The sequence below is a fragment of the Budorcas taxicolor genome, chromosome 9, assembly GCF_023091745.1.
Source record: "Budorcas taxicolor isolate Tak-1 chromosome 9, Takin1.1, whole genome shotgun sequence".
Lineage (NCBI taxonomy): Eukaryota > Metazoa > Chordata > Mammalia > Artiodactyla > Bovidae > Budorcas > Budorcas taxicolor.
In genome coordinates this window covers 82,867,233-82,887,054 of record NC_068918.1, presented here as the reverse complement: position 1 = coordinate 82,887,054, position 19,822 = coordinate 82,867,233, and the positions used below count along the sequence as shown (strand labels likewise).

At 43.8% G+C, this 19,822-nt stretch overlaps 1 protein-coding gene across 2 annotated transcripts in view; it reads right to left on the bottom strand.

The window, feature by feature from the left end:
- Positions 1–19,822, bottom strand: part of TIAM2 (TIAM Rac1 associated GEF 2) — a 238,380-nt gene that overhangs the window by 198,231 nt on the left and 20,327 nt on the right. The gene's annotated exons all lie outside the window — the stretch shown is intronic.

Here is a 19,822-nt window from a genome sequence, read left to right as displayed (position 1 = left end):
TACTGTCTGAGCCACCAGGGAAGCATAGCAGTGTAGCAAACATTCAAATAATGATATCCAGGTGGAAACTAAAATCACTGAACCCAGAAGAGAAGTCTAACTAGAGGTGTATTAACCTGGCAGTAATGACATGCATAAATGGTGGGTGAAGCTTGGCAAAAACATGATTATTCACTGAAGAGGATCCAGTGTTCCTACAGAGAACATCAATTTGACAGTGAGAATTGGAAGGAGAAACTGAAGGCAGCAAGAAAGGAATGAAGGGCAAAAACAGAAGACAGCCAGGAGAAAGGGTCTGACCCTGAAGCCAATGGCAGAAGACGCTTCAAGGAGAAGAAAAGAGGTGGCTTCCCTGGTGGTTTAGTGGTAAAGAATCCTGCCAATGCAGGAGACACGGGTTCAATCCCTGATCTGGGAAGACCCAATATGCCACAGAGCATCTAAGCCCATGTGCCACAACTATCGAGCCGGTGCTCTAGAGCCCGGGAGCTGCAACTGTTGAAACCTTGCGCATGCTCTCAACAAGAGAGGCCACCGCAATGAGAAGCCCTCCTGGAGACCAGACCCCGCTCACTGCAACTAGAGAGAAACCTGCATGCAATGAACACCAAGCACGCTCAAAAATAAAATATATAAAAAACAAAAAAGGAACAGAAAAGAGACAAGAGTATTCAAAGAAGTAGACAGAGCTGCTCTGAGAAAGATACATGGGAACAACCTTCTGCAAAAAATTTCTTGTTCTGAGTATAACTCATATCTGGCACAGTTTTGAATAAGAAGCTAAGGCTTTCTTCCCTTTAACTTGTTATCTTTAAACTTGAAGCACTTGCTGGGCTTCTAGTTTGGATTTTAGAACCAAGGGGCTACGGAAATTACATGATTAGGGAGTCTCGCACAATAAAATGGGTATTTTAAGCCACAGATACTAGAGGCCACAGATAAGGTTGCTCAGAACATAAGGCTACATTTTATCTTTTTAACTGTTGCCTGGAAGAGAGAAGCCAGTTGCCCTGAGGGAATTAGTCCTGAGGCCACCAGTGTGGCAGTGAATACACGTGTTCTCAAAATGGGACCCAGTTGTACTAGCCTATTCCCAGTAAGGGAACTAAAAGGCCTGGGAACAAGGTAAAATCAAAACTGGCTTGACCAAATGTGTGTTTAAGATACAATGTAACAGCCACACCTGCAAGACAGCTAACATGACCAACACAAAGAGGAAAGGCAAATAAGCTACAGTCCTGGAACTTCAAACAACATAACACATAGCTTTCTTAAAGGCAAAGAGAAAATTTTAGGGGAAATGATTCTCTTATATGTCAAAAATTACGTTAGTCCATATATAACAAAGATTAAAATCTCCTGCATCCCAAAGAGATAAAGAAATGCAGAGATGAAGGAAAAAAATTCTCATGCTCAAAGAATTCTCCCTAAATTATTTTGGCTAATGCCTCAATACTCCATTTTATGTCATTTGTGTGTAAACAAAGATTTAATGACTAACGCCACTCATGACATAGATTACTGTCAGCATCTGTGTTTTTCTGATGGCAACCCACTGAGCGGTCCGTTTGATGGACCACATGGTGAGTGGGTGGTAAAGCAAGAGAAAGGACCACAGTGTAATCTTTCCAAGCTTTAATTCCTGTCCACAGAAAAGCAGGTTCACACAGGTTTAAGACACATGCTTACAAGAAGAAAACACACAGCAACTGGGAAACATTTTGGCAAAATGGGTTAGATTGTTCTACCTGAACATAACTTCCTTTCTCACATTAGCGTAACTTCACTGAATCACACATTTCCCCCCACCCCATGGATCTTCTATGGCTATAAAATATATTTCATATTCTATAAAATATACTCTGATATATAGAGTGCCTGGTGAACTATGGAATGAGGTTCGTGACATTGTACAGGAGACAGGGATCAAGACCATCCCCATGGAAAAGAAATGCAAAAAAGCAAAATGGCTGTCTGGGAAAGCCTTACAAATAGCTGTGAAAAGAAGAGAAGTGAAAAGCAAAGGAGAAAAGGAAAGATATAAGCATCTGAATGCCGAGTTCCAAAGAATAGCAAGAAGAGATAAAAAAAGCCTTCTTCAGTGATCAATGCAAAGAAATAGAGGAAAAGAACAGAATGCGAAAGACTAGAGATCTCTTCAAGAAAATTAGATACCAAGGGAACATTTCATGCAAAGATGGGCTCGATAAAGGACAGAAATGGTATGGACCTAACAGAAGCAGAAGATATTAAGAAGAGGTGGCAAGAATACACAGAAGAACTGTACAAAAAAGATCTTCACAATCAAGATAATCACGATGGTGTGATCACTCATCTAGAGCCAGGCATCTTGGAATGTGAAGTCAAGTGGGCCCTAGAAATCATCACTACGAACAAAGCTAGTGGAGGTGATGGCATTCCAGTTGAGCTATTTCAAATCCTGAAAGATGATGCTGTGAAAGTGCTGCACTCAATATGCCAGCAAATTTGGAAAACTCAGCAGTGGCCACAGGACTGGAAAAGGGCAGTTTTCATTCCAATCCCAAGGAAAGGCAATGCCAAAGAATGCTCAAACTACCACACAGTTGCACTCATCTCACATGCTAGTAAAGTAATGCTCAAAATTCTCCAAGCCAGGCTTCAGCAATACGTGAACCGTGAACTTCCTGATGTTCAAGCTGGTTTTAGAAAAGGCAGAGGAACCAGAGATCAAATTGCCAACATCCGCTGGATCATGGAAAAAGCAAGAGAGTTCCAGAAAAACATCTATTTCTGCTTTATTGACTATGCCAAAGCCTTTGACTGTGTGGATCACAATAAACTGTGGAAAATTCTGAGAGAGATGGGAATACCAGACCACCTGACCTGCCTCTTCAGAAATCTGTATGCAGGTCAGGAAGCAACAGTTAGAACTGGACATGGAACAAGAGACTGGTTCCAAATAGGAAAAGGAGTACGTCAAGGCTGTATATTGTCACCCTGCTTATTTAAATTCTATGCAGAGTACATCATGAGAAACGCTGAGCTGGAAGAAACACAAGCTGGAATCAAGATTGCCGGGAGAAATCTCAATCACCTCAGATCTGCAGATGACACCACCCTTATGGCAGAAAGTGAAGAGGAACTAAAAAGCCTCTTGATGAAAGTGAAAGAGGAGAGCGAAAAAGTTGGCTTAAAGCTCAACATTCAGAAAATGAAGATCATGGCATCTGGTCCCATCACTTCATGGCAAATAGATGGGGAAACAGTGGAAACAGTGTCAGACTTTATTTTGGGGGGCTCCAAAATCACTGCAGATGTTGACTGCAGCCATGAAATTAAAAGACGCTTACTCCTTGGAAGGAAAGTTATGATCAACTAGATAGCATATTCAAAAGCAGAGACATTACTTTGCCGACTAAGGTCCGTCTAGTCAAGGCTATGGTTTTTCCAATAGTCATGTATGGATGTGAGAGTTGGACTGTGAAGAAGGCTGAGCACCGAAGAATTGATGCTTTTGAACTGTGGTGCTGGAGAAGACTCTTAAGAGTCCCTTGGACTGCAAGGAGATCCAACCAGTCCATTCTGAAGGAGATCAGCCCTGGGATTTCTTTGGAAGAAATGATGCTAAAGCTGAAACTCCAGTACTTTGGCCACCTCATGCGAATAGTTGACTCACTGGAAAAGACTCTGATGCTGGGGGGGATTGGGGGCAGGAGGAGAAGGGGACGACAGAGGATGAGATGGCTGGATGGCATCACTGACTTGATGGACATGAGTCTGAGTGAACTCCGGGAGTTGGTGATGGACAGGGAGGCCTGGCGTGCTGCGATTCATGGGATCGCAAAGAGTCGGACACGACTGAGCGACTGAACTGAACTGAGAGACTCTGTTGTCTCCAGGATTTACAAGAGCAGTGAATTTTCTATCTGAATTAATATAACCCCTGATCTCCCCCATATACTTTTAAAATAGGAATTGAAATAAATTTTCATAGATCACTAACATTATTAATAAATATGTATTGATATTTACTCCTAGAAACTTTCCTTCTCTCAACTCCACCAAAAGAAAAGTGAATGAGAGAATTCAAATTAATAATATTGTGTTTTAATTTTTAAGTCTATGACACAGAAATCTGAAACATTTAGTTCTTTTTATTAAATATATGCTATGCAGTTTCTTACTTTTAAAAGGCTAGAGAGTCACAATCATATCCAGATGAACCATCTCTTTATTTTCAAAAACAAACTCTTTTGTAACTTGAGACAACAAATTAAAAATTGGAGATAAATTGTAAGAAAAAATGATTCAACATATCAGCAGCCGTGATTAGATTATTTACAAAGATGCAGTTGGATATGCCTTGACTAATTCTAACATACACCTAACACACGCAGATGTAAAAACAAAGAAATCAACAGACCAATCAAGTACCACCTTTAATCAGCTAACTTAGTTAACAACAGGAAGTATTTATGAATGTGCATTTTCACACTAGAATTTCCAGCACACTGCCAATGGCACCCCACTCCAGTACTCTTGCCTAGAAAATCCCATGGATGGGGGAGCCTGGTAGGCTGCAGTCCATGGGGTCGCTAAGAGTCGGGCACGACTGAGCGACTTCACTTTCACTTTTCACTGTCATGCATTGGAGAAGGAAATGGCAACCCACTCCAGTGTTCTTGCCTGGAGAATCCCAGGGATGGGGGAGCCTGGTGGGCTGCTGTCTATGGGGTCGCACAGAGTCGGACACAACTGAAGTGACTTAGCAGCAGCAGCAGCCAAAGGGTTAAATATGTAAGAAGAAGGTATCCTGTGAATACAATTGTTTGACATTTCCTGAAAACTCTTGGGTAGGGGGTAGGAGGGAAAGTTTAAGAGGGAGGGGATATTTATATACCTATGGCTTATTCACGTTGTCCAGGCAGAAACCAACACAACATTGTAAAGCAGTTATCTTTCAATTAAAAAAAATAAAAAAAACAGGACCTTAGAAGTAGCTAAATAAATAAAACTCTTAGCCACATATGAGAAAGAAATCACAACTATTGGGGAGGATAAAACCCTCATGGGAACTCACTTTACCAAAACCATGAATGCATTCTCAAATTTTAAATTTTATGGCACTCTACTGCACATCATGACCAGGCCAGAGATGACTTATTTCCCAGGTCTTTTAACAAGAGACAGCACGGATCTTGATCCAAAAACTGAAATGAGAGGATTGATCTCATTATTTGGAAGTTTGGACTCTCCCTGGTTGAGCCCGAAACTCAAGGCCACACTTAACAAAAACACTCATTGTGAATAGTGGAATCCAAAATCTAACGTTCCCCCCTTATAGAAACATCACTTTCTTCCAAGACATACAAAATGAGCATTATTCCACAGAAGTGAGGGCAAGTTAGCTAACAGATTTTTCCACAAGCACGTGCTGAATCAGATGAAATCATGGCAAGCTTTCCCAGTGGCGCCCAGCGCCTCCACCAACAGCCTCTGAGCAGCAGACAGACAGTACCCGGAGACCTGGGGCTTGCAGGCAGGACAAAAGCAGAGATCATCACCTAAATCCTTCTCACACTGGCCAGGGTCAGAGCCTTAGCACTCCTGCTCCACCTGAACCTTCAGGGGTCAGAGTAACAAAATCTGAGCAGTCACCGCAAGACTTGAAAAATCAAGTTCTTACCTACAGAAGAAGGTTCAGTTTTAACTTTCACACCCTCGTGTTCTTTCTTGCTGTCTAAGAAAAACACCGTAAGATTCATCGCAAGTTAGCTGCGAGCAACTGAGGAATAAAGTAGATGTTGTGAATTTCCTCCTCTATGTGAAATGACATTCAAAGAAGTTCGAGGCTCAGAAAGAGTTTGGGATAGACAGGGGGGTGGAGGGTGAGGAGTGGGAACTGGGGGAGAGAGTGATGATCTGGTGAGGGGCGGGCCTTATGTCTGGACCATCTCTCTACTTGCTTATTATAACCAGTCTCCCAAAGGCTCCTTAGAAACAGTTTTATCAGCTTCTCCCTCTCGATCAGAACCGGCCTCATATCCCATCCCCAATCTTTCATCATCCCTCTCCAGCTACCAGCCCATTGCTCTCCTTTTCTCAAGCTCTAACTTTAGAAAGTTATTATAAATTAATACAAAAATCACTTTGACCCCATTTGCTTCTAATGGGCAGTAAGGATGAAACTCTCAAAGAGCAGCAAACCTTTATACTACATCCAGTTTCTGAGTATAGAAAAAGAAAAGCTACCAATTCCTTTCCTGAACCCTAAAGCCACTGAGAAATGAGTTGCTCAGTCGTGTTCAACTCTGAGACCCCATGGACTGTAGCCCACCAAGTTCCTCCATCCATGTGATTTTTCCAGGCAAGAATACTGGAGCGGGTTGCTATTTCCTTCTCCAGGGGATCTTCCCAACCCAGGGATCAAACCCAGGTCTTCTGCATTGGGGGCAGACTCTTTATCGCCTGAGCCACCAGGAAAATGAGGAATGATTATTATTCCTACTTTAATGGATGATATGCTAGTCTAGAAAATCAAAGATAGTCAGATGAAAATGTGTTGCCATTATTAAGCAAGTTCAATAAGAGGACCATAAGGTGAACAGACAAAATGAGTAGGCTTCTACATGTGAGTAATAACCACTTAAAAGGCAAAGAGGGTCCCAAACTCCAGGGCCTTGTCATTAACCAAGGCCCCAAGGAGTTTCTGTGTCTTGCTATCTATCTTCTTGGAATTTAAAGTTGAAGAGATTTAGAAATTACTGTGGCTCAGCTGGTAAAGAATCCACCTGCATTGCAGGAGACCTGCGTTCAATCCCTGGCTTGGAAACATCCCCTGGAGAAGGGAAAGGCTACTTACTCCAGTATTCTGGCCTGGAGAATTCCATGAACTATATAGTCCATGGGGTCACAAAGAGTCAGACATGACTGAATGACTTTAACTTTCACTTTCATTCATTTAAAACAGTAATACCTAATAATAAAGTCATTAGGTGTTTAAAAAAAAAAGTGAGGGGAAAAATCCTTTTTCCATCACCAGCAAAAATTACTAAACAATTGGAAATTAGTGAGAATATCTATAATAAAAACCTATTAAATTTTTACTAAAGGGCACACAGAAGACCTGAAAAATTCTGACAGTCTTGGTAGGAAGATTCAAATCACAAGAGCTCAAACTCTGAAATTATGATATATGCAGGGCAATCACAAATAGATTTTTAAAAGTTCATCCTAAAGTTCATCTGGATGACTAATTTTGTAAAGAATAGCCCAGAAAAATATTCTGAGAAAGAAAAAAACAACATGAGAATACTGGCCCTATCAGACAGCACAATATTGCACTGATATAAATTTACCGTAATCTTAATAGCTTGCTACCAAACAGAAACATTCAAAGTCCAGAAACAGATACAAACTTGTATGGAGACTCAGAAACATGAGGTGGCATTTCAAGGCAACAGAGAAAAGATGGGCGCTAAAACAACCAATGTTTGAACAACCAAATTGTTTTCTTCCCAGCTCTCTACTGAATGAAATAGTTTCACTTGTGAAAACCCAGCAGCACACTGGTCTTTCCCAAAATACAAATGGTACCAAAGGTGCATGTAAGCTTATTAGAAAGTGAAACAGTGAAGTCGCCCAGTCATGTCCAACTCTTTGGGATCCAATGGACTGTAGCCTACACCAAGCTCCTCTGTCCATGGGATTTTGCAAGCAAGAGTACTGGAGGGGGTTGCCATTGCCTTCTCCAGGGGGATCTTCCCGACCCAGGGATCAAAGCCGGGTCTCCCGCATTGCAGGCAGACGCTCTTACCGTCTAAGCCACCAGGAAAGTTCAGGTGTAGAGGTGAGTCCACATTTAAACCAAGCCAGCATCACAGTCGTCCATTTTAACCTTTACATTCTCACGGGAGCAGCCAAGATAGTGCCTCTCCACTGGCAGAGACTGGCACCGGGGCCAAGGGGCCACACAGGCTGCCATCTGAGTCACAGCTGAGTCAGTCCTGTGAAGCCTACCAGCCCTTCCTGGATGCCTCCGCCTCCAGCAGGCAGCCTCTTTGTTACAAAAACACTTCCAGTACTCTCTCACTACTCGTCTGTTGCCTTCCAAGTGTGACAGTTAACCACAGTGAATTCTGCAAGGAAAAGTCATATTCTACTCCAGAGAGGAGGTCGTGGGGGCGGGGGGCGGGCAGGGGGGGTGAGGGCGGGCAAGGGGGGCGGGTGGGGGCAGAGAATGGTAAGAAATAATCAATTTCCATCACAAAAGGATGATGGCCCTTAATGGGAACCTTGGGAAGAGCCTGGGGAAAGCAGGTCAGAAAGGATGCCAAGATCATCTGCATTTGGAATAAATAAAGGTTTTTATTATCTGAAATGTGGAACATGTCCCCAAGGGAAAGACTTTTGTGATGTAACGGCATCCCCCGGTCTTAAGTATTCCCCTCGTTAGAGGCTCTTTTTTATCCAGTACCCAGCCAAGGCCATGGAACACCATCAGAGGACAAAGCAAAATGCTGGATATGAGCTATTTTATGTTCCCAGGTGGAAATCCAACCTATTGTTATCAGAGCTCTAACAGGGCTGCGAGGCGCCTCTGTGGAGGAAAGTCCTATAAAAGAAGCCGGTTATATTCTAAGACGGGATCACTGAGAATGTACAGACCAGTTAATGCTCAATGTCCTTCGTTCTCACAACTGCCAAAGAGGCTGCCTTCCAAACCACCCAACAGCGAAAGGTCCAAGTACTTTCCAGAAGGCACCCCAAGTCTTTCTTTTCCCTCCCTTTTTTCCTTTGGGGGTGGGGGTGGCAGCAGGCAAGAGCAAGGGGCCATGTGCATCTGTGTACTTACACTGAAAATAGATTATTAAATGTCGGTAAAGTGAGCTGGTACGAACCTAGCTCCAGTGGCTAAAGATGCATACAGTGTCCAGGAAATTAATTTTAATTTGACAAAAAAGTGTTACAATGTGTTTGAGACACATTAAATAAAAAATAGCCTTTTTAAAGAAAAAACAGTTTCTATGGGATGCTCAATAACTAAAATGACATTTAACAAAGTACAAGCTGAGTATCCGAGCCCTTCATCCTGCCAGATCCATCTTAATCGGCAGGGTGAGGGCCAACAAGGAAGCCCTCCAAAGTTCGACCACCTATAAAGGTCTAAGATCCTAATTCCGAAACATTTGTATTCCCTACTCTGTTCCCGCAGGACTCAGAGGGAAAAGAAAGTCAGGGCCACTGGCTTGGTAAAATGAAATCTGTCTTGGCTCTCCTATGAGTTCACTTACTTTTTATAGCTTGGCTTTCCAACATAGTAATTGCTTTCTTTTTTTAAAGGCATGGATTTACACCACATTTAATTTGAATGCCCCTATATATAGATTTCGGTCTACTATAATAGCAAATTCGTAAGATCCCACCCCTGAAGACCTAAATATAACAGCAATTTAGGGATAGGATTCTTTTCCTATAAAGCAAAAATATTAAAGTGATCAAACATAACATGTCCATCTGCCACCTAAAGACAATTCCTAAACCCAGCTTTTATGATACTTTCAAAAAACAAAAAAAATGTACAGTCTCTTCCAAGAAATTTGTGGTCTGAAAAATCTGAGATTAAAAATTATATCATGTTGGTTTATGTCTGTGAGCTCTTATCTTCTCTGGTTCAGATATTGGTACCTAAATCTAACAATGAGAAAGGCAGTTATTCTAGATGTCTATCAATTCTCAGAAAACAGATATAGAATTCACTTTTCATTCTTCACTTACCTCACAATAAAGGAAAACAGTAATAAGTTATCTCCCCAGAACCACATAGTTGAAGGTCACAAAAGCCCATGTGCATGCTAAATCAATTCAGTCACATCCGACTCTTTGCAATCCCATGGACTGTAGGCCAACAGGCTCCTGTGACCATGGGATTCTCCAGGCAAGAACACTGGAGTGGGTTGCCATGCCCTCCTCCAGGGGAGCTTCCCAACCCAGGGATCGAACCCAGATCTCCCACATTGCAGGCAGATTCTTTACCGTCTGAGCCACCAGGGAAGCCCCAAAATACTGGAGTGGGTATCCTATCCCTTCTCCAGGGGAACTTTCCAACCCAGGAATCAAACTAGGGTGTCCTGCATTGCAGGCAGATTCTTTACCAGCTGAGCTACCGAGGAAACAAAAGCTTGGCGTGGTACAAAGAACATGTGCTCTGGAATTAGCCTGGGTCAAACCCCAGCCCCACTGCTGAATTCTTCACCCTCTCCAAGCTCATGTCCTCCTGGCAGGACTGAGATGATGGCATCGCAGACTCCTACAAATCAACAAGATGAGGATGGTGCTGATGATGAAGAGTCCTGGAAATACTTTCTCCTATCCTTTCACTTCTCAGATGAAGATAAGTGAGAACCAGAGAAATTACCACACAATCCGACAGTCTGCATTTCAGGAAGTGGTTTATGGAGCAGGACAGTCTCAGGCTTCACTTAGGACTTTTAGGTGTGATGAACAAAAGCACAAAACTATTCACGTTCACAAGGAGCTCTGCCTCCAGGAAGGCTGGCCGAATCTCACTACTGCCAAGTATATAGCAAAACAAGAACTTTCCCCACAAAAGAAGGCCTCCAAAGACCGATGGGTAACACCTGCCTTTGTGCTGTGTGCTAGTCACTCAGTCGTGTCTGACTCTTTGTGACCCCGTGGACCGTAGCCCACCAGGCTCCTCTGTCCGTGGGATTCTCCAGGCAGGAATACTGGAGTGAGCTGTCATTTCCCTCTCCAACACCTGCCTTTATTGACTTTGAATATCTCTTCATCTTTGCTTGGCTGCTTATGACCATTCACTTCTAGTTGCTTTCAAGCTGGGAGGTCGCCCAACACATCACTCTGCAAGAGCAACAGAGGACACACAGACATGGCACCATTTCTACCCGCACATGAGCCCACGCACCGACCAGGCAGTCTCGGACGGAAGTAGCTGAAAAGAACACAGGCTTATGATGGAAAGATAATTCTCACTCAACTGCAAATTTTCCTAAGAATTCTTTCACTCTAAATCATAAAGGTCCCTCACACTGACCCCTCAACACTCTGCATCTTGGCAGAGTGTGGCACCTCGGACCTCATTCCAGGCTAAGATTTGTCTTAAAGGGTGCCAGGTGCCAGGTACAGACAGCATCTCTAGCTGAGATCCACTCTCAGGCTCAGATTTTCCTCCAAAGTCCATTTCCTGCAGTAGCTGCAAGTAAATCCAAGTCAAATTCAGACATCTTGAACAAAGGGGAAAAGAATGCAGATCTCAAAATAAATTTATATGCTGGGGGGGGGGGGCCGAGGAGCAAAAACCAAATTCCTTTTTCTCTCTCAATCCCTTTGTTTGCAAAACCACTCCTTCAAAACAGAAGCCAGAAATGAAGAAACCTAAGATGGATATGGAAATGAATTCACTTTATACATATCCACAGCTGCAGAGCCAAAACCAAACCCAGAACATGACACAACTAAGCCCAGTAAGGCCTGAAAAAACCAGCTCAGTTCCAAGGTCACTGAGGGGAGCTTATACTTAAGCAGCAACCATACTCTACCATCAGAGTAAGCTTTAACTTCTCATAACTCACGGAATTTGACAACAAAAGACATCGTATTGCTTCTGCAAGACAGCCCCAGGCGGTTTTCCCTGCGAGGGAGAGCTGCACTAACTCAGCTCAGGCTTCCTGGTTGTTTATGTCTCTCCTCAGTATTAAAGATTCCAGAGACAAGGTCAATGAGCTCTTCAAGAACTGGCCAGGCACATGCATCACACGGCATGCCCAACTCTGTTCAGTCTTTTTTTTTTTTTTTGGTAGAAATTGTTTAAATATATTCTTAGATGATAAACATAACTAGAAAATAAAAAGCATAGGTTAATACCTATGGGTTTCCTTGGTGGCTCAGATGGCAAAGCCTCTGCCTGCAAAGCAGAAGACCCGGGTTCAATCCCTGGGTTGGAAAGATCCCCTGGAGAAGGCAATGGCACTCCACTCCAGTACCCTTGCTTGGAAAATCCCATGGACAGAGAAGCCTGAGAGACTACAGTCCACGGGGGGTCACAAAGAGTCGGACATGACTGAGCAACTTCACTTTCTTTTTCTTTCTTAATACCTATGTTTCTCCTGCTTTCTTTGCCTTTTTTTTTTTTTTTTTTGAAACATTTTATTTTATATTGGACTGGAAAGAAAAGTGTTAGTCGCTCAGTCGTGTCCAACTCTTTGTGACCCCTTGGACTTAGAGCCCACCAGGTTCCTCTGTCCATGGAATTCTCCAGGTAAGAATAGTGGAGTCAGTTGCCATTCCCTTCTCCAGGAGATCTTCCCAACCCAGTGATCAAACCCAGGTCTCCTCTGCTGCAGGCAGATTCTTTATCATCGGAACCCCCAGAGCCAGCTAATAATGTTGTGAGACATATACATGGATCTTATTGTCCTCAAGTCAACAAATGCTTACCCATCAACCAGTGATCTGCAGTGGACTTCCGTGGGCTTCTTCAGGCAGGAACAGGACACACACTTCCAGTCCCAAAGTGAAGAAGGAGTTCAGGGACTGGGGCCAGGCTGCTCAGCTGGGAGGCGGCACGGCCAGTAAGGAGGACCCAGGCTGACTCCCAGCCATGTCTGACCGTCCACTTTGCTGACTTTTCTGAATTGCCTACCCTGCTCTGCAATCGAGGAATCAGGGGCTCAGAAAGGTTAAGTCACCTCCCCAAGATTCCACAGCTGGCCAGGAAGCTCAAGGCAAGAAGTCAGGCCAACCAACTATCAGTCTAGTGTTCTTTCCAAATATCAGAGAAAGCCACATTTGGGGAGAAAAAGTACCTCTGGAGCCCCCTGGCATATCCAAGGCAGTCCACCTTCATCATTTTCAACCTTCTCCCCAGGAAGGACTTTCATCATTTTCCATTTACTTTTGCTTACTTAATTTTCAATTTTATTTAAATCACTTGTTTTCTCACTTTCTCATTCATTCGGTCTTCCCTGGTGGCTCAGAGGATAAAGCATCTGCTTGCAATGTGGGAGAACCATGTTCGATCCCTGGGTCGGGAAGATCCCTGGAGAAGGAAATGGCAACCCACACTCCGGTGCTCTTGTCTGGAAAATCCCATGGACAGAGAAGCCTGGTAGGCTATAGTCCATGGGGTCACAAAGAGTTGGACATGACTGAGCGACTTGACTTTTCACTTTCATTCATTCAACAAATCATTTATAAGGACTTGGTTTTTCTTTAAAAAAAAAAAAAAAAATCACCTGGACACACATTCTCCCTTAAAGCAATCCATTCATTACTCAGTCAGCAGGTCTTTACTCAGCCATCTACTAGTTTGGATGCTATTAACATGCCTGGAGAATTCCTGGGACAGGAGAGCCTGGTGGGCTGTCATCTATGGGGTTGGACAGAGTCGGACACGACTGAAGCGACTTAACAGTAGCAGCAACATGTGTTTCTGGAAGAGACAGAGGGATCCTCAACCATTGCCACTAGTCAGAATTATCACAAAGCAGTCAAACAAAAACACCATCAGAACACAGCCAAGAGATGGTGCATGGCACCACAGCTAAGTTGTACCAGCTCAAGAGGAGAAAGTCCATGTGAATTCACCAGCAGCTTTCACTCACAATGTCAACATTCCAAACAAGCTTTCCCGTAACAGGGACTGGGCACCACTAAGCATTTACACAGCACGGCGTTTGGACTTTTCTCAAAGCCACTCTATGAGCTAAGTATCAGTGCCTCAAGTACAAAGGATGCAAAGCCACAGAGAATTCAACAACTTGTGATGGTCAGAGAGCAAGAATGACCATTCTAGATTCAATCACAGGTCTATCTGAAAGTCAGTGATGCCTAAGAAATGGAAAACAGAGGGCTGACTCATTTGGATTTAACAAGTGTATTTTGTTAAGACTGGTGGAAATGCAGATGTGTTATCTATTTACTCATTCAACAAAACTTTCAGCTCCTTACAGGGACAGGGCCCCAAAATGGAAACATAGCCAGAAGCAAGAAAAAACTACTCATATTTTAAAACCATGCTTATTTCATCAGTCCTGCTTGCAAGGGGATTACTGCCCAGTGAAGGCACTATCAATCTTATCTTCTAGGAAACGAGATAAGAGATGCTTGCAAGCAGATTTCAAATAAAGATACAAAACTGGAAACCTGGGACATTCCCAACCTAAGCTATAAATAAGTGATAAGAGGTAAGACATTAAGTGTCACAGATGAGAAAGGAGGCTGAAGTTGCCCTTGAGACATGAAGATATGGAGAAGTGGATGACAACGAGGAAACCCTCAACCTAGGGTAACCCTAGGACTTTCCCGGTGTCTCAGACGGTAAAGCGTCTGCCTACAATACAGGAGACCCAGGTTTAATCCCTGGGTCAAGGAAGATCTCCTGGAGAAGGAAATGGCAACCCACTCCAGTATTCTTGCTTGGAAAATCCCATGGATGGAGGAGCTGGTAGGCTACAGTCCATGGGGTCACAAAGAGTCGGACATGACTGAGCGACTTCACGTTCACATTCACTTTTCAGGGTAACCCCACCCACCCATGTCTAGAGCTGGGTGACTCATGGAAATAAAATGTCATCTATGCATGTAAGTCAGCTATGCAGATGTCAGCTATGCAGAGTACATCATGAGAAATGCTGGACTGGATGAAGCACAAGCTAGAATCAAGATTGCTGGGAAAAATATCAATAACCGCAGATACGCAGATGACACCACCCTTATGGCAGAAAGTGAAGAAGAACTAAAGAGCCTCTTGATGAAAGTGAAAGTGGAGAGTGAAAAACTTGGCTTAAAACTCAACGTTCAGAAAACTAAGATAGATCATGGCATCTGCTCTCATTACTTTATGGCAAATAGATGGGGAAACAATGGAAACAGTTTCAGACTTTATTTTTGGGGGGCTCCAAAATCACTGCAAATGTTGACTGCAGCCATGAAATTAAAAGACAGTTGCTCCTTGGAAGAAAAGTTATGACCAACCTAGACAACATATTAAAAAGCAGAATATATTACTTTGCAAACAATGCTCTAGTCAAGGCTGTGGTTTTCCCAGCAGTCATGTATGGATGTGAGAGTTGGACTATAAAGAAAGCTAAGCATCGAAGAACTGATGCTTTTGAACTGTGGTGTTGGAGAAGACTCTTGAGAGTCCCTGGAACTGCAAGGAGATCCAACCAGTTCATCCTAAAGGAAATCAGTCCTGAATATTCATTGGAAGGACTGATGCTGAAGCTGAAACTCCAATACTCTGGCCACTTGATGCAAAGAACTGACTCATCTGAAAAGACCCTGATGCTAGGAAAGATTAAAGGCAGGAGGAGAAGGGGACGACAGAGGATGAGATGGTTGGATGGCATCATCGACTCAATGGACATGAGTTTGAATAGGCTCCGGGAGTTGGTGATGGACAGGGAAGCCTGGCGTGCCACAGCCCATGGGGTTGCAAAGAGTTCGACACGACTGACCGACTGAACTGAACTGATATGTGTAAGTAACTCTTCCAGTTACTGGATCATGGAAAAAGCAAGAGAGTTCCAGGAAAACATCTATTTCTGCTTTATTGACTATGCCAAAGCCTTTGACTGTGTGGATCACAATAAACTGTGGAAAATTCTGAAAGAGATGGGAATACCAGACCACCTGACCTGCCTCTTCAGAAATCTGTATGCAGGTCAGGAAGCAACAGTTAGAACTGGACATGGAACAAGAGACTGGTTCCAAATAGGAAAAGGAGTACGTCAAGGCTGTATATTGTCACCCTGCTTATTTAACTTATATGCAGAGTACATCATGAGAAATGCTGGGCTGGAAGAAACACAAGCTGGAATCAAGATTGCCGGGAGAAATATCCATAACCTCAGATATGCAGATGACACCGCCCTTATGGCAGAAAGTGAAGAGGAGCTAAAAAGCCTCTTGATGAAAGTGAAAGAGGAGAGTGAAAAAGTTGGCTTAAAGCTCAACATTCAGAAAATGAAGATCATGGCATCTGGTCCCATCACTTCATGGCAAATAGATGGGGAAACAGTGGAAACAGTGTCAGACTTTATTTTGGGGGGCTCCAAAATCACTGCAGATGGTGACTGCAGCCATGAAATTAAAAGACGCTTACTCCTTGGAAGAAAAGTTATGACCAACCTAGATAGTATATTCAAAAGTAGAGACATTACTTTGCTGACTAAGGTCCGTCTAGTCAAGGCTATGGTTTTTCCTGTGGTCATGTATGGATGTGAGAGTTGGACTGTGAAGAAGGCTGAGCGCCGAAGATTTGATGCTTTTGAATTGTGGTGTTGGAGAAGACTCGAGAGTCCCTTGGACTGCAAGGAGATCCAACCAGTCCATTCTGAAGGAGATCAGCCCTGGGATTTCTTTGGAAGGAATGATGCTAAAGCTGAAACTCCAGTACTTTGGCCACCTCATGTGAAGAGTTGACTCATTGGAAAAGACTCTGATGCTGGGAGGGATTGGGGGCAGGAGGAGAAGGGGACGACAGAGGATGAGATGGCTGGATGGCATCACTGACTCGATGGACGTGAGTCTGAGTGAACTCCGAGAGTTGGTGATGGACAGGGAGGTCTGGCATGCTGCGATTCATGGGGTCGCAAAGAGTCGGACACAACTGAGCAACTGAACTGAACTGAACTCTTCCAGTGACTGACAGTTCTTCCAATGACTACTTTGGTAAAGCAAGATACAGATGAGATTAGTTTAAATAATGTATTGGAATCCAATATACCCACATTATTGTCATGGTAACATGAAAGCAACATAAAAATGATTAATGAGCTTATATTTGGGTTTGTTTGTGCAAAGGTCTCAAAACTTGGTGGGTGTGGATTTTGCACTTAACAGCACAGCTTAGCTGCACTGGCCACATAACCAGGGCTCAACAGCCACATACAAGAAGTCACACATGCCTAGAGGCGAATCACCCGGGAGTGGGTTTGGGGTTTTGTTTGTTTGTTTTTGGAAGGCGGTGACTAGATCAATGACGTCAAAGCAAGGACTTCAGGAGAAATCCTAAAGACAGGGCTTAAACAGTCAGGCAGGGTTTGAACTCTATCTGTCCAGGAGTGAAAGAAGATGGTGATGTTCCAGAACAGAGGACATGACGTCAAGTCTTGTACTGAACACTGAAGCTACTACCCCACACCCAAGACCTCAGACTCTCGGGATTTCCCTCCCCAACTCTCCTTACAAGGTCTCTCCCCCTCAGCCCCTTACTAAGGGGCCGTGCTGACCACCTCTTCTCTATCACTTGGACACCATTCATTCCCAGTCATTCCAATGATGATGTCATTACAAACCGGAGATCCTTTGGCCCCTTAATTTTCCTTGTTGTTTTGCTGTTCAATCGCTAAGTTGCGTACGACTCTTCGTGACCCCATAGACTGTAGCATGCCAGGCTCCTCTGTCCTCCACTGTCTCCCGGAGTTTGTTCAAACGCATCCCAATGAGTCAGTGATGCCACCCAACCATCTCATCCTCTGCCACCCCCTTCTCCTCTTACCCTCAATCTATCCCAGCATCAAGGTCTTTTCCGATGAGCTGGCTCTTCCCATCAGGTGGCCAAAGTATTGGAGCTTCAGCATCCGATGAATAGTCAGGGTTGATTTCCTTTCATATTGACTGGTTTGATCTCCTTGCAGTCCCAGGGACTCAAAAGAGTCTTCTCCAGCATCACAATTCGAAAGCATCCATTCTTCGGTGCTTAGCCTTTTTTATGGTCCAACTCACATCCATACACGACAACTGGAAAAATCATAGCTTTGACTATATGGACTTTTGTCAGCAAAGTGATGTCTCTGCTTTTTAAAACACATTTAACCCCTGCTCCTGGGACTGGCCGGAGCCCCTGCAGACTGCCTTAAGACTGCATTGGAGGTCGGGGAGGGCACTACCTGGGGATCCAGTTCTCTAACTTTACTACAGACCCCCGGTAGCTTTCCACTCTTTTTCTTGACATGTTATGAATTTTCTAGCATCTCCTACAGAGGCTGTTTCAAACTTCTGCATCTATCAAAATATCTAAAACCACCCTAAAAACTTCTGATGCTCAGCCAATAACCCCATCTCCTGTATTTTAAAAACCCTTTCCCTCAACTTCCTTCTTCCAAAGCTCTCACTTCACCTGGTCCTGCCTGCCAGTCAGCCCCAGAAGCCTCATCCTCACTGCCCCCCAGCCATCCTCCTGTGTTCCTGGCCCGGATGAACCGCTGTCTGCGCCCAAGGGCATCTTCAGTTCGGCCCCTCCATTTCCACTGCACCTGCTTCCAAACTTGCCTGGATTTCCCCTGCACTGGACTAGCCTCTCTCAGCACTGACACTCTCTCAAGCTGCCATTTTTCTTTTTTGCCACCAAAGATTTTTTCCCCTTCAAAATTTCTTTAAAAAAAAAATCACACTCGTACTATCCCTACTTTGTCACTACTTTTCACAGCAAGAAATGGGGCTTCCACTTCCAGTTATTCTCAGAAAAGTTTCCAGCGATTTCTAAACTCTAAATTCAATGGCTTTTATTCATTGATTTGCAGCTAACATGAAGAAATCATAGGGAAAAAAGTAAAAAAAAAAAACCTCCACACCCTGAGATACTCACCTATAACATTCTGATGACCATCCTTCCCCTATCTGTCTATACATATATACAAGTGATGTTTCATGATGTTTCATCCTAGATATTTTGTAAGCAGTCCTGTTCTTTATTTTCTTCCCACCCACCTCCAGGTGGCATGGATTCCAGTCCCATCATTTTATGCCAAAGTGACAAGGAAAAAATGGAAACAGTGACAGACTTAATTTTCTTGGGCTCCAAAATCACTGCGGATGACAACTGCAGCCATGAAATTAAAAGACACTTGCTCCTTGGAAGAAAAGGTATGACAAACCTAGACAGCATATTAAAAAGCATAGACATTACTTTGCCAACAAGGGTCCGTCTAGTCAAAGCTATGCTTTTTCCAGTAGTCCTGTATGGATGTGAGAGTTGGACCATAAAGATGGCTGAGCACCAAAGAACTGATGCTTTTGAACTGTGCTGGAGAAGACTCTTGGGAGTCCCTTGGACAGCAAAGAAATCAAACCAGTCAATCCTAATGGAAATCAGTCCTGAACATTCATTGGAAGGACTGATGCTGAAGCTCCAATACTCTGGCCACTTGATGCAAAGAACTGACTCACTGGAAAAGACCCTGATGCTGGGAAAGATTGAGGGCAGGAGGACAAGGGGGCAACAGAGGATGAGATGGTTGGATGGCACCAGCGACTCAATGGACACGACATGAGCAAACTGTGAGAGAGAGTGAAGGACAGGGAAGCCTGGCGCCCTGTAGTCCATGGGGTCGCAAAGAGCTGGACACAAGTGAGCAACTGACCACCACCACCCACCACCACCCATAGTATCAACTTCTCTCTTCCCAAGCAGCACTGACATATATACAAGATTTTTTAAAGCATTTTATAACCGACACAACCAGGATCCTATTATACATGGTGCCTGGCCTCTTCTTTTCTCGTGGGAATCCTTCTGAGTAGTACAGAAACCCAAGGCATGGATGTGCCACATTTTATCCAACTACCCCTTGTTGAAAGCACCCACTTAGTTTCCAGCTCTTTGCCACTACAAACAATGCTGTAATAAATATTCTTGTACAAACAAATTACATACAGCTGCTTTTACTTCTATGGGATGGAGTCCCGGGGGAAGCATTGCTGGGTCAAAGGCTGTGTGCATTTTACTTTTTAAGAGACTCTGCCAGACTCTTTCCATAGTGGCCTTTCCCACTCGCCACGCTGGAACACTGCC